Genomic DNA, 13463 nt, shown 5'->3' on the forward strand with positions numbered 1-13463 from the left:
GAAAAAGGAGCCTCTCTTCAATAAATGGTGCTGGGAAAACTGGGTTGAAACATGCAGAAGAATGAAATTGAACCACTTTATCAGACCAGAAACAAAAATCAACTCCAAATGGATCAAAGACCTAGATGTCAGACCAGAAACAATCAAATACTGAGAGGAAAACATTGGTAAAACACTTTCCCACATACACCTCAAGGACATCTTTGATGAATCAAACCCAATTGCAAGGAAGACTAAAGCAGAAACAAACCAATGGGATTACATCAAGTTGAAAAGCTTCTACACATCCAAAGAAACTATTAAACAGAGAGACCCCTCACGGAATGGGAGAAGATCTTCACATGCCAGACATCAGACAAGAAACTAATCACCAAAATATATAAAGAGCTCAGCAAACTTAGCACCAAAAAAGCAAATGACCCCATCCAAAAATGGGCAGAGGATATGAACAAAACATTCACCTCAGAGGAGATCCAAAAGGCTAACAAACATATGAAAAACTGCTCTAGGTCACTGATTGTCAGAGAGATGCAAATTAAGACAACACTAAGATACCACCTCACTCCTGTAAGAATGGCATACACCAAAAAGGACAGCAGCAACAAATGCTGGAGAGGTTGTGGGGACAGAGGAACCCTTTTACATTGCTGGTGGGAATGTAAATTGGTACAGCCTCTGTGGAGAGCAGTCTGGAAAACTCTCAGAAGGCTAGACATGGACCTTCCATATGATCCAGTAATTCCTCTCCTGGGGTTATACCCCAAGGACTCCATAACACCCAACCAAAAAGAGGTGTGTACTCCTATGTTCATAGCAGCACAATTCATAATAGCTAAAACCTGGAAGCAACCCAGGTGCCCAACACCAGATGAGTGGCTGAGAAAGCTGTGGTATATATACACAATGGAATATTATGCAGCTATCAAGAACAATGAACCCACCTTCTCTGACCCATCTTGGACAGAGCTAGAAGGAATTATGTTAAGTGAACTAAGTCAGAAAGATAAAGATGAGTATGGGATGATCCCACTCATCAACAGAAGTTGAGTAAGAAGATCTGAAAGGGAAACTAAAAACAGGACCGGATCAAATTGTAAGTAGGGCACAAAAGTAAAAACCCAGTGGTGAGGGGTAGACATGCAGCTTCCTGGGAAGGTGGGGGGTGGGAGTGGGCGGGAGGGATGGGTCACAGTCCTTTGGTGGTGGGAATGGTGTTTATGTACACTCCTAGCAAAATGTAGACATATAAATCAGTAGTTAATTAATATGAGAGGGGGAAAATCAATTATATGTCTCAAAGTTTCTCAAAACACAAACTGAATCTTTTTAATATATAGGCTGTGTATTTGATATGCGGACTCTCTCAAGAGCCTAGACCAAGCAGATTAGAAGCATCCAATAGCACAGCTATATACAAGATACTGGATACTGTACAGCAAACCATAACAAAAGGACTTTTCAAAGTTAACCCAATTACCAAATAATGTGATGATAACATTAACTATCGATTGTCTTTTTGAACCCTAAGACAGCAGGAACCTCACATCTCCACTATAGAGCCCATACTTCCCCCAGTCCTGGAACCCTTGGATAGGGCCCACTTTCCCGTATGCATCTCCCAATCCAAACCAAATAATATTGCATCCGCCGATCACAACCTAACCAACGCAATGATTGCCACCTCAACATGCTTCACCTCAGACTGTGTCCAGAGACTTCACATGTAGAATGACAACCCTTCAGCTTCATTACTCAGGTGAGACCTTTCCTTTTATAGTACACTCTAATTTCATCTCAGGTAGTTCACTTTCTAACAAAGTCCCAAAACCTAGATATACACCAGTTTCTGTGAGAGAGAGAGCTTATGTTCACACGTATCCATAAACTACTGCAAAATATATACCTGAAAGCAGAAGTACACTAGAGTTTGCAGTGAGTCCCTCCCTAACACTTCCTCTCCACTATTCCAAGCTTGGGATCCATGATTGCTCAACAAATTGTTTGGCTTCATATGTTAACTCTCTTTTCAATCACCAGGTTCCAGATGCCACCAGGATGCTGGCCAGGCTTCCCTGGATTGAAGACCTCACCAATGTTTCCTGGAGCTCAGCTTCCCAAGAGACACACCTTACTAGGGAAAGACAGAGGCAGACTGGGAGTATGGACCAACCAGTCAATGCCCATGTTCAGCGGGGAAGCAATTACAGAAGCCAGACCTTCTACCTTCTGCAACCCTCAATGACCCTGAGTCCATGCTCCCAGAGGGCTAGAGAATGGGAAAGCTGTCGGGGGATGGGGTGGGATATGGAGATTGGGTGGTGGGAATTGTGTGGAGTTGTACCCCTCCTACCTTATGTCTTTGTTCATTAATCCTTTCTTAAATAAAAAATTTAAAAAAAAAAAAGAAGGTCTAGTTTCTGTAATTGCTTCTCCACTGAACATGACCGTTGACAAGTTGATCCATACTCCCAGCCTGTTTCTATCTTTCCCAAGTAGGGTAGGGCTCTGGGGAAGTAGAGTTCCAAGACTCATTGGTGAGGTCATCTAATTGGTGAATATTATTTCCATTAAAGTGAATTAATCTCCCATCCATATTAAATGCAGAACTTTTTTGAACCTTTTTTTGGGGGGATATATATATATATATATTTAGACACTAGTTATGAAATATACTTTTTAAAGTTTAAGTGGAAGTGAGCATATTCCATGTAAATGTGAGACTTGGGTTTGATCCCATGTACCTCATATCACAGAACAGTGCTCTGTTCTCTCTCTGTCTCGTGGTAAATATATCTTGAGTCTGTGTGTCATAATTGGCTAAAATTCCCGGTAGTATAGTTTTTCTTCATTGACACCTGGAGAAAATGAGTGTGATGATTTTTTAATTTTAGTTTTTTATTAAGATTTTACTTGCTTATTAATGAGAAAGATAGGAAGAGAGAGAGAAAGAGCCAGACATCATTCCATCACTCCATCACTCTGGTACATGTGCTACCGGGGACTGAACTCAGGACCTCATGCTTGAAAATCCAATGCCCTATCCACTGTGCCATCTCCTGGGCCACTTTTTGTTTTGTTTTGTTCTGAATCAGAAATGACATTTATATAAAGCAATATTAGGAAAAGTTAGTGATATAGTAACACCTTGTTTAGGTTATTTTAAAAAGTATCTGTGAAATATATATATTTTTCTTTTCCAATAGCTAGCACCTTGAAAAGAATTCAAGCTTAAAGTTATTAATCAAAACTTCTCTAAAGTAAGATTTTTATGTGTGTTTCTGCCTTTACAGGAACTTTATAAGCTTTATAAAAGGAGGCAATCCAATTTCTCATCATTAAAACAGTAGTGTGCAAAACATGATCTGCTTCCAACTAAAAGTAATAGAGACTTGGCAAATAAAATATTGATGTTACAAAAGGACAGGAAGAGGAGATGGGAAAATTTTTGCTAGGCCTTGTTTACCTGTGAATAGCACACTGTATTATTTTGAATATTACTCAAATAGTATTAGATGCTTATATTGGGGAGAAGCCTGAGTATTTGGGACCAAAGAAAGGCCCTGCTGTGATTTAGTAATACTGCTTTCTTGAACTAAATTGAGGCTTTTTGGTTTCGTGTGTTGGAAGATGCTACTGCCTTTATCAGCCAGCACTATGACAATTGGGTATGTGGTTCAGTAGCCCTAGAGAAAAATAATTCTGAATAAATCTCCAGCTGTAACATTCAGATATCCAAACCCTAAGATGATGTGAGATTTAAATGATAATACTTTGGAGGAGAGTTGACAATAGCTTTGTTACTACACAGGAAGTGCTAAGTTGATTGTGGCCATAGGGTAATAAATTACTATAACACATGCCTTTGAAGTAGCTAGAAGAAAGGGAAAATTACCCCATTTGACTGATAGAAAAACTGAGACATGGGCAGCTAACTTTCCTGTGGTTACCCAGAGAATAGTTGGCTGAGACTCCAGGATTCCTGACTCCAAACTCACTGCTGTAACCAACAGACTGAAACCAGCCACTAAAGGCTGTAATTTGGTCTTGAGGTTGTGGCCATAGTGTAGAACCACAATAGTGAGGGAAACACACTTTAAGGAGACCTTGAAAGTTTCTCAAGGGAATTATGCCTCTTTATCTCCATTGATTATGCAATGATTAGAATAAGTGAGAGCTCTGTTCCCACTGCGTTTATGGTATTGGGTTAGGCTGGGGTCCTTCAAAGGAAACAGAAGTTTTGCCTCACCCTTGAGTTCAAACTTTTTAACCAATTGTATTGAGTTTATGATACACAAATCAATGTGTTAACATAATTTTTATTTGGCTGAAGTCATATGTAACATGAGTTTTCATGAATATGACAAAATGAGCCCAAGAAGAAAACACTTGGAAAGGAGACTTGGAACTTGAGAAAGTATACTTAATCACCCTTAATGTGGGTGATTTGGGGGCATCTGAATGGGCCTAGACTTTGCATTAAGAGAGCCTTTGGTGGAGGCCAGGCGGTAGCGCACATAGTGTGAAATGCAAGGACTGGAGCAAGCCCTGGGCTCCCCACATGAAAGGTCACTTCACAAATGGTGAAGCAGCTCTGCAGATGTCTATTTTTCTCTTCAGCTGTCTTCCCCTCATCTCTCCATTTCTCTTTCTCCTATCCAACAATAACAACAGTAGCAGCAACAATAATAACAGAAATAACAGCAACAGCAATGGAAAAAAGATGGCCTCCAGGAGCAGTGGCATCAAGCCTCAGAGATAACCCCAGAGGCAGAAAGAAAGGAAGGAAGGAAGGAAGGGGGAGAGAGAGAGAGAGAGAGAGAGAGAGAGAGAGAGAGAGAGAGAGAGGAAAGGAAAGAAGAAAGGGGAAGGAAGGAAGGAAGGAAGGAAGGAAGGAAGGAAGGGAGGGAGGGAGGGAGGGAGGGAGGGAGGAAGGAAGGAAGGAAGGAAGGAAGGAAGGAAGGAAGGAAGGAAGAAAAAGAAGAAGGAAGGAAGCCTTTGGTGTCTCCAGGAGGCAGAGAATAACTGAAATGGGTTCTACTCCAGGCTGTAGTTCTGGAAGGCAAGCCTTAGCTTTAGCGTTGAGGCTCAAATAAGAGGTTTCAACAGCAACTTTCAAGCTGTTTTTGAAAGAACTTTGAAACAGAGTTAACACATAATTGTTATTATGATGACATTAATAAGTACAACATTACATTTTCACTGACTACTATGGGCTGAGTTTTATGCTAGCTCTTTGTTATTTGTTACCGTGCTCATTTCTTACTATAGCTTTGAAATGTGAGGTTATTCCACCCCACCCTTACCCCTCCCACACACACATTTTATAAATGTGGAAATTGAGCACCAAGGGATTAACTGACTAACTTGTGTAATATCACAAGGAATTTAGAACTTCAGTTTAACTGCGCAAGCTTTATAATCATCCTTACTAGAACAGGGGCATGTCAGAACCTTGTTCATAAGCACAAAAAGAACCCAGTGGCCAAATTCTGGGGGCAAGTAAAATAGATATATTGCACAAAAGTTTAATATTATTTTAAAGAATTAGATTAATCCCAGAAACTAGGCATTGGCTATGTCTTTGAGTAGAAGCAGAATGGCTCTACAATGGAGACCTGAGATTCTAAAGCAGTATTTATCTATATTTAAATGTCCTTCATAATGACAGCTTTTCCTCACTTACTAGAGGTTAAATTCATTTGAGGTCATGCAGATTTGATTTGAAATCTTCTGTCAGACCCTTTATCTAGCTGTATTGTGACAGGTAACTTACCTAACCTTTCTGAATCATAATATCCTCATCTGAAGGGCTAGAGTCTCACAGGATTATTGTGAAGAGTCAATGAGATAATACATACACATATTTAACTTGAGCCAGAATGTCAGCAGTACTTAAACTTAGCTGTACATTAGAGTCATCCACCAGACTTCAAATTTTCCTACAACCAGGCACATTCCAGTTACTAAAGTCAGAAAATCTAGGTGCAGGATCCAGACATCAGTGTTTTCTTTTAAAGTTCCCAGTGTGATTGCCATGTGCAGCCAAGGTTGGGTACCAACACATAAGTGCTAATAATATTCTTCTCTTGTTTAGACAAAAGCTAATTTTCTTCCTTAGTCTACCAAAGAATTGGCGAAATTCCTGAATAAAAATAGCCATGTCTACATCTTAGCTATAACAAGACTGTTTTCCTAACTTAAAAATAGAGTACTAGCTTCATATTTACTCTCAAGTTCAAAGAAGTTCAAGTTGCTATATTTCCTTTACTTTATTAGGTGTTTCAGTTTAGCTGTCAATTCAAACAGTGAACAGGAATGAGAAACCAAGGATATGGTTTTAAGGTTGGGTATTTATGTACCAAACAGATTATCTTTTATCTCTTCTTTGTCCTGGGCTCTCTCAACCCCACCCCAAACACAAGTATTCCCACCCTTACCTCCAACTACAGCTTGGTTCTTTTCTGGAGAGGGAGCTTCTCCCTCTCTCTCACCCCTCGTTCCCTCCCCAATCCCTTCCTCTACCCTTCTCTACCCCTCACCTTTCCCTCCCCCTCTTCTTGCCCCTTTCCCTCCTCTCTCCTTCCTTCTCCTCTCCCTTTCTCTTGCTCATCAAAGAAAATTGAAAAAAAAAAAAAAAAAAAAAGACTGGTGGGAGCAGTAGAGTCATGCAGGCATCAAGCCCCAGTGGTGATTGTGGTGGCAAAGAAGAGAGAGACAGAGAGAGAGAGAAATAAAGAAAGAAAACAAATAAAGAGAATGCAAAACCATTGTCTCAGATACTGTTGTGGATGTACTGCACTCAACTTTGTGGGTGCTGGATGCATTAATGGTCAGACTGGGCTTATCATAAAAAGATGTATATCAGAAACCTTAAACTAAGATATGACCAATGATTTATCCATTGGGTTGTCAGAAAAGTCATGATGTACTTTTTCTATGCAAAAATGATTAATGACTTTTCTGAAAACCCAATATATTATTTGTTTATTTTATAAACAGGAGAGGCCAAACCACCTCTCTATCACATATGCTACCAGAAATCAAACCTAAGACTTCATGCATCAAGGCATGCCATCAACTTTTGAGTCACTGGGCTGGCCTCTGGTCAATAGTTTTTGTATTTTTTTCCTTTTTTGTGAATTATTTTATTTTTTCTCTTTTTTAAAATTTATTTATTAGTGATTTAATATTGATTTACAAAATTGTAGGATAATAAGTGTATAAGTCCATACAGTTCCCACCACCAAAGTTCTGTGTCCCATCCTGTCCATTAGAAACTGTAGTAGTTTCTCCAGTGTCACAGAAATGGGCTGATTCAGTAACTATTTCTTTATATCTATGTGTGTGTACACATGTATTCTCCCCCTTTTTATTAATTTAATAACAGTTGACAAGACTGTAAGACAAGAGGTGTACAATTCCAAACAATTCCCACCACCAAAGTTCTGCATCCCATCCTTTCCATAGGAAGCTTCCTCTTCTTTACCCTCTGGGAGTATGGACCCAGGATCATTATGGGGTGCAGAAGGTGGATGGGTTGGCTTCTGTAATTGCTTCTCGGCTAGACATAGGTGTGGCAGGTTGATCCATACTCCCAACCTGTTTCTATCTTTCCCTAGTGGGATAAGGCTCTAGTAATTTTTTTCTTATTGCTTTCTTCAGTGTTTATAGTTTCACCAATATGTATCCAGGTATGCATTTTTAAAAATTATTTTTAATTATTTTGCTAATCTGTGCTTCTTTGTAAACTCATATTTTCTCATTTCTGGAAAATTCTGAGTCTTTATATTAGATGTTTGCCAGGCTAGCATGGGGGGGGGGGGCCTCTTCCTGGGCGCATACTCTCTGGGTTGGAGAGAACTTGGCCGGAGCCAGCCTGGGCTGCTACTTACTCAGCAGTGCGGGAGATAGATGACTCAGGAACCAAGTTTGTGGCAGGCTAGGCAATGCAGTCTTTATTGATCAGAGAGACAACACTTTTTATAGGATAGACCTGGAAATGGCAAGTCGGAAATGTAAATGGATAGGAAAGGGGTGGAGAAAGGCAAAAGGTCTCTGGGAAGGTAGAAACTTCCTTAGCAACTGTTGCAAGGGTTTTAACTGGTGGGATTAATTAATACCCTGGAGGCAGGGAAGGTCTCAAAAGAAAATAGATCAAAGGAATGGAATGTGTGGGGATCTTTCAGGCAAAAACAATGATTATGTAGGCCATAGTATCAGGAATACAGGGTGGAGCAGGGGGAGCTGGCTTATCAGTTTCCCAACATCTCCCCCTTTCTTTTTATCTAATGACCATAATATCAGGAATGTGGGGTGCTTTGTGAGGCAGGGAGTCTGATAGAATGAGGCACACCTTTGGGGGGGTTACTTCTGTCCTTCCTTGTTCAACCTATCGGTAGAGAGAGAGACTAACAGGAAAGATGCACTCCTCAGGTCAAGCCCTGCCAAGCTCAACCACATCCTCACAATTTCCCAACAGATGTTGACTTCCTTCATATTCTCTTTGACAGTACATTCAACAAAGAGTTCTATGGCTTGTTGCAGTACAGTTTTGCAGGTGTGAGAACCTACTAAAGTTCTCTAGTAAGGCTGTTGCATAGTCATGAGTAGTTTCAAGACCTTGAGGATTATATAAAGTAGCACAATTACTGGGTCCTTGCTATATCATCAGATTGTGTTTGTGAAATTTGAGGAGATGGAGAATCTTTTGTATAGTTATAGGACTGCTAGCTGTTTTTCTTTTTAAAAATGTTCAATCCATTAAAAATTGAGAGAGATTTGATTTAGTTAGCAGAGAAGATGTCCTGAAGAGCAGGGCATAGGGTTGAGCTTAGTCTGTTTCTCCATTACTTGGGTGCCTTATTGGTAGTTATGAGCCTACAAACATTTACAGCATCCCTGAAGTGGTAAGACTTGTAGTTTCTCTGGGACACTGGGTGCCTTGTCAAAATCAAAGGCCTGGAGCAGGACTCTGTAAGGGCTATTTGAAATTTTCATGTTGTATACTAAGGAAAGACTGCCTAATAATAAATTAGTTTCTTCAATAATACTTTCACACAGTTACTGCCTGTTAGTGTAATATCTTCTAATACAGAAACAAATTGTGGATTCTGTTTCCTAAACGGTGAATAGAACACATATGTGTATTTAATTTTGCTTAATTCTCATTACCTTCATTTTATCTTCTCAGAATATATGATTCGTATAAAAACAAATTAGTTTTTACTCATGGAAACCATCTATGTGATTTAGTCATCTGAATCATTAAATAGAAAAATCTTATTTATTTATTTTGCCTCCAGGGTTATTGCTGGGCCCCGGTTATTGCAGTGACGCACCTAGTTAAGCACACAAAAAAAGACTTTACATTTGATCTTTGCAATATTTTTTATAAAAATGCCTATACCAAGCAATCCCAGTCATCCAAGTATGTACGTTGATACTGACCAAACTTGAAAATTTTCAAGATAGACACTAAGATTTATACTAAACCATTTTTCGCTGGAAGCCCTCTCTGTGCAGAAGACTGGGTTTCACCAAGCATTGCACTAAAAGATACAAGGGAGAATATGAACAACATGCCAATGTAGTGGTCCCTGTGCCTTGAAGCTGAGAGAGTTACAAGCCATTGAATCACACATCCCATCCTCTGGTTTCACTTGGGATTCATCAGCCTAAATAACCTGAGTGTCATGATTGATTTGGGAGACTCATTTCCTTCCCTGGAAATCATTAAAGATGGCCTCGGCTTGCTTAAAGCAGCACTTTCTCTAATGGAATCCTTTGGACTTGCTCATAAGGAAGAAAGGTCCCATCAGCAGGTGGCTGCTCAACCCTGCTGGTCTAAGACCTGCCCAGATCTGCCCTCTCCACAAAGATGACTAGTAACTCCTCAGACCTCCCCACTGAGCTCCTTTCAGAGAGTACAAAAAGGGCTTATTGCTATTCCTAATGGAGGCAGCCACCCTGGGCAAAGGGCTGACCATTGGCATCCTCTTGGCCATCACCTCAATTAGTGAGACACACTTCTTGCTACTTGAAGAATTTTCAACAGGAAACTCCTTAGTGAATGATTTGACTTCTCCCCTCTGTGAAATACCTAGACATTGTGACCTCTTTTAGGAAGCCAATGTTAACTTCCTAATTAAATTCTTACCTTTGAGGTCTTCCACCCAACTGAGAAAACCCACTAGAGGTTTGCCCCTAAGAATTTGCAGTTTCTTCTGTTTGATTTTACCTCTCGGGGAAACTAGGAACAACTACTATGATCTGTAAAGCTTGTGGGTTGCACAAGGTGATTCTCTTTTCACTAGATTTTATTCCCTTTTCTTCATTTTTTAAATTATCTTTATTTATTTATTGGACAGAGATAGCTCAAAATCAAGAGGGGTGGAGGAGATGGAGACAGAGAGAGACCTGCAATACTGCTTCAATGCTCGCAAAGCTTTCCCCCTGCAGGTGGGGACTGAGGGCTTGAACCTGGCTCCTTGTGTATTGTAACATATACATTCAAACAGATGTACCATCACCCAGCACCCTCTCTTTTCTATATAGGGTGGAAATAGCCTGACCTAAAATCTGAAAAGTGGCGTCAAGTCCACTAAAAAAGTGGCGTCAAGTCCACTAAAGTGTTGGCTTACAAATTATAAAGCCTCTGAGATTTTAGTTCTATGATGTCCATTCATCTCTAACTATGCATCTATCTGGATGAAAGCTAGCACTTGAAATGCATTCCTTACAAGTATAATTGATTCCCAGTTTAGAATCATCTCCATAACCTTGGAATAGCTTCTAGTCTACACATGACATTTCTTTTGGTTCCTGTTTATTAAACAATTTGTCCAGCTTTATTTATTACTGACTTTTAACCATAAAGTTGTAGACACTACTAGAATTCCATCCTGAATTCCCTGGGCAGACAACCTCACCAGAATGTCCCAAAGTCTTGTCTCTTCAGAGCCCTACCCCACTAGGGAAAGATAGAAACAGGCTGGGGCTATAGACTGACCTGCCAGTGTCCATGTCCCGTGGAAAAGCAATTAGAGAAGCCAGACTTTCCACCTTCTGTACCTTATCAAGAATGTGGGTCCATACTCCAAGAGGGATAAAGAATGGGAAATTTCCAATGGAATGGATGGAACATAAAATTCTGGTGGTGTGAACTGTGTAGAATTATACCCCTGCTATCATATAATCTTGTTAATCATTATTAAATCACTAATAAAAATTAAAATGTATATATTATCAGTGAAATAGGAAGTACCTCAACCTGTTCCTTAATTTGACCATTTACACTGTTCTTTCAGAGTTTTCCCATGTGTTCATGTTGAATTTTCCTGTTTCTGTGGAGATGAGTAGCACCCTTTTCATACTTTTCAGAGCTTACAGTAAGTATTTCTTTAGGATAAATAATCAGAAATTTATACTCTAGACCATATATTTTTAGACTGACAGTTGCAACCTAATTTTTAAATTGCACCAACTTATAAATAAATAAGACTTGCTTATTATTATACATTTTAAAATGAATGATTACACTTTATGTACTTTCAACATGTGCATTCTTCAGGTCGTCTACATCAGCCACAAATGATGAAAGACTCACTATTGGTAGTACTAGAGTTTGGTGTTCTTGTTCATCGTATTCTCACAGATTTTTATGGGATCTGGAGATTATTTTTCCCACTTTGTTTTGCATAATCAAGTGTACACATATATAAATCCTTTTCCATGTACAAAAAATATAGTTTTAAATACTGATCTGCATTTAGATGAAAAAACTCTTAACTCTGCTTTTGTTTTAGTAGGCCCTAAATGAAGTCTTGAAGACTAATAGGAAAAATTGTCTTGAAGCTACTTAAATGCAAAATTAATTAGACCAGGGGAGGATGGACATGGGGATTAAGCTGTCATGCTGGAATGTGACAGACCAGACATGCTGGGGAGGTCAGTATGGGATAGAGATTAATGATTAACGAGTTCCTGTATTAGAATCTGCAAGATGGAATTCAACTGAAACAGCTATCATCAGGCAAGGGAATCACACTCAGGTTGATGAACATGCTGCTCAGATAGTAGGAATGGGGTATTCTGGCTAGAGATTGTGGATTAATGGGTTTAGGCAACCAAAGACTGGTTATTGTGACTAGGGCGATTAGGCATTGGTGTGTTTGGCAGACAGTGGCACCAGTGGCAAGGATGGAATTTGATCATAAGATCAGAATTTAGAAGGAGTGAACATTTCTATGCTCTTGCCCAGTAACAGAGCCTGTTTTTGAGAGTAGGCTAGTTTAAATCTGTAGAAGTATGGGCCTGAGGGTGGAGAACATGAGGATGGGGAACAAAAGTATATGGGACTAGGAGTACCATATATACCAAATCTCCTGATTGAATAATTCTATTAGTGACTGCTGGAATCTATCATGGGAATCTGGCCCAAAGTTTCTGTCAATGCAATTAATTGCCAACTAATATGTATCCAATTTAACTTTTACTTTTTTTGTTATTTAATGACTTGTATCTCTAGTAGTGTCTCTAATAATTACTTTATAATTATTTAATCCTCAAAATAACTGGTTTTATAGGAGCTTTATATTGATTATTGGGATGACAAAATAGAAGGTGAGCAACTTGTTCAAAGTCACAGTCATCTAAGTCCTAAAACAGAAAATTGGCAAGTGGATCAAATCAGGACACCCAACATCTGTAGTAATGAAGAATGGGCCAGAATACTTTGGGGAAGTGATGGGCTTGTTCATAACCTATATTAGTTTCATAGATGTAAACTCATGTAAAAAATTTTCAGTTTATTATTTAAATATGTTCAATTGATTATATAACAGATATACTTAAATAAAGCTATTTTGAACATATAGAAAAATAACTGATAGTACCATTAGTCAATGAAAGTATGTAGATAGATATAGAATGCTTTCTGTTGTTGTTGTTGTTCAACCAAATGACAATGAAAATGGGAGTGTCTGGGTACTAGGACTCTCTTTTTAATGATCTTTTTTATTATTTATTTCTATTTATCATTTTTATTTATTTATTATTTTTTATTATTTATTGGATAGAGGCAGCCAGAAATCGAGAGGGATAGATTTGGGGGGATAGAGAGGGTGAGAGACAGAGACATCTGCAGTCCTGTTTCACCACTCACAAAGCTTTCCCCCTGCAGGTGGTGACCAGGGGCTCGAACCCGGGTCCTTGTGCACTGTAATGTGTGCGCTCAACCAGGTGCACCACCACCCAGCCCCTAGAACATTCTCTATTCTCCCTATCAAGAAAATTAAGAGGGGGGGAAACTTGAATAAAACTGACTGACCTCACTGAAAAGAAGTGAGCCTCCTGCAAAGCTCTGTTGCTTACTGCAGCTAATCATTCCTGGTCAACTGTCAGCTATGGAGCCTAGCCACTACCTTTCCTGTCTGAGGAGAGCATGGTACTTCACTTCCATGGAC

Source organism: Erinaceus europaeus, chromosome 8 (assembly GCF_950295315.1).
Source record: "Erinaceus europaeus chromosome 8, mEriEur2.1, whole genome shotgun sequence".
NCBI classification, from domain to species: Eukaryota; Metazoa; Chordata; class Mammalia; order Eulipotyphla; family Erinaceidae; genus Erinaceus; species Erinaceus europaeus.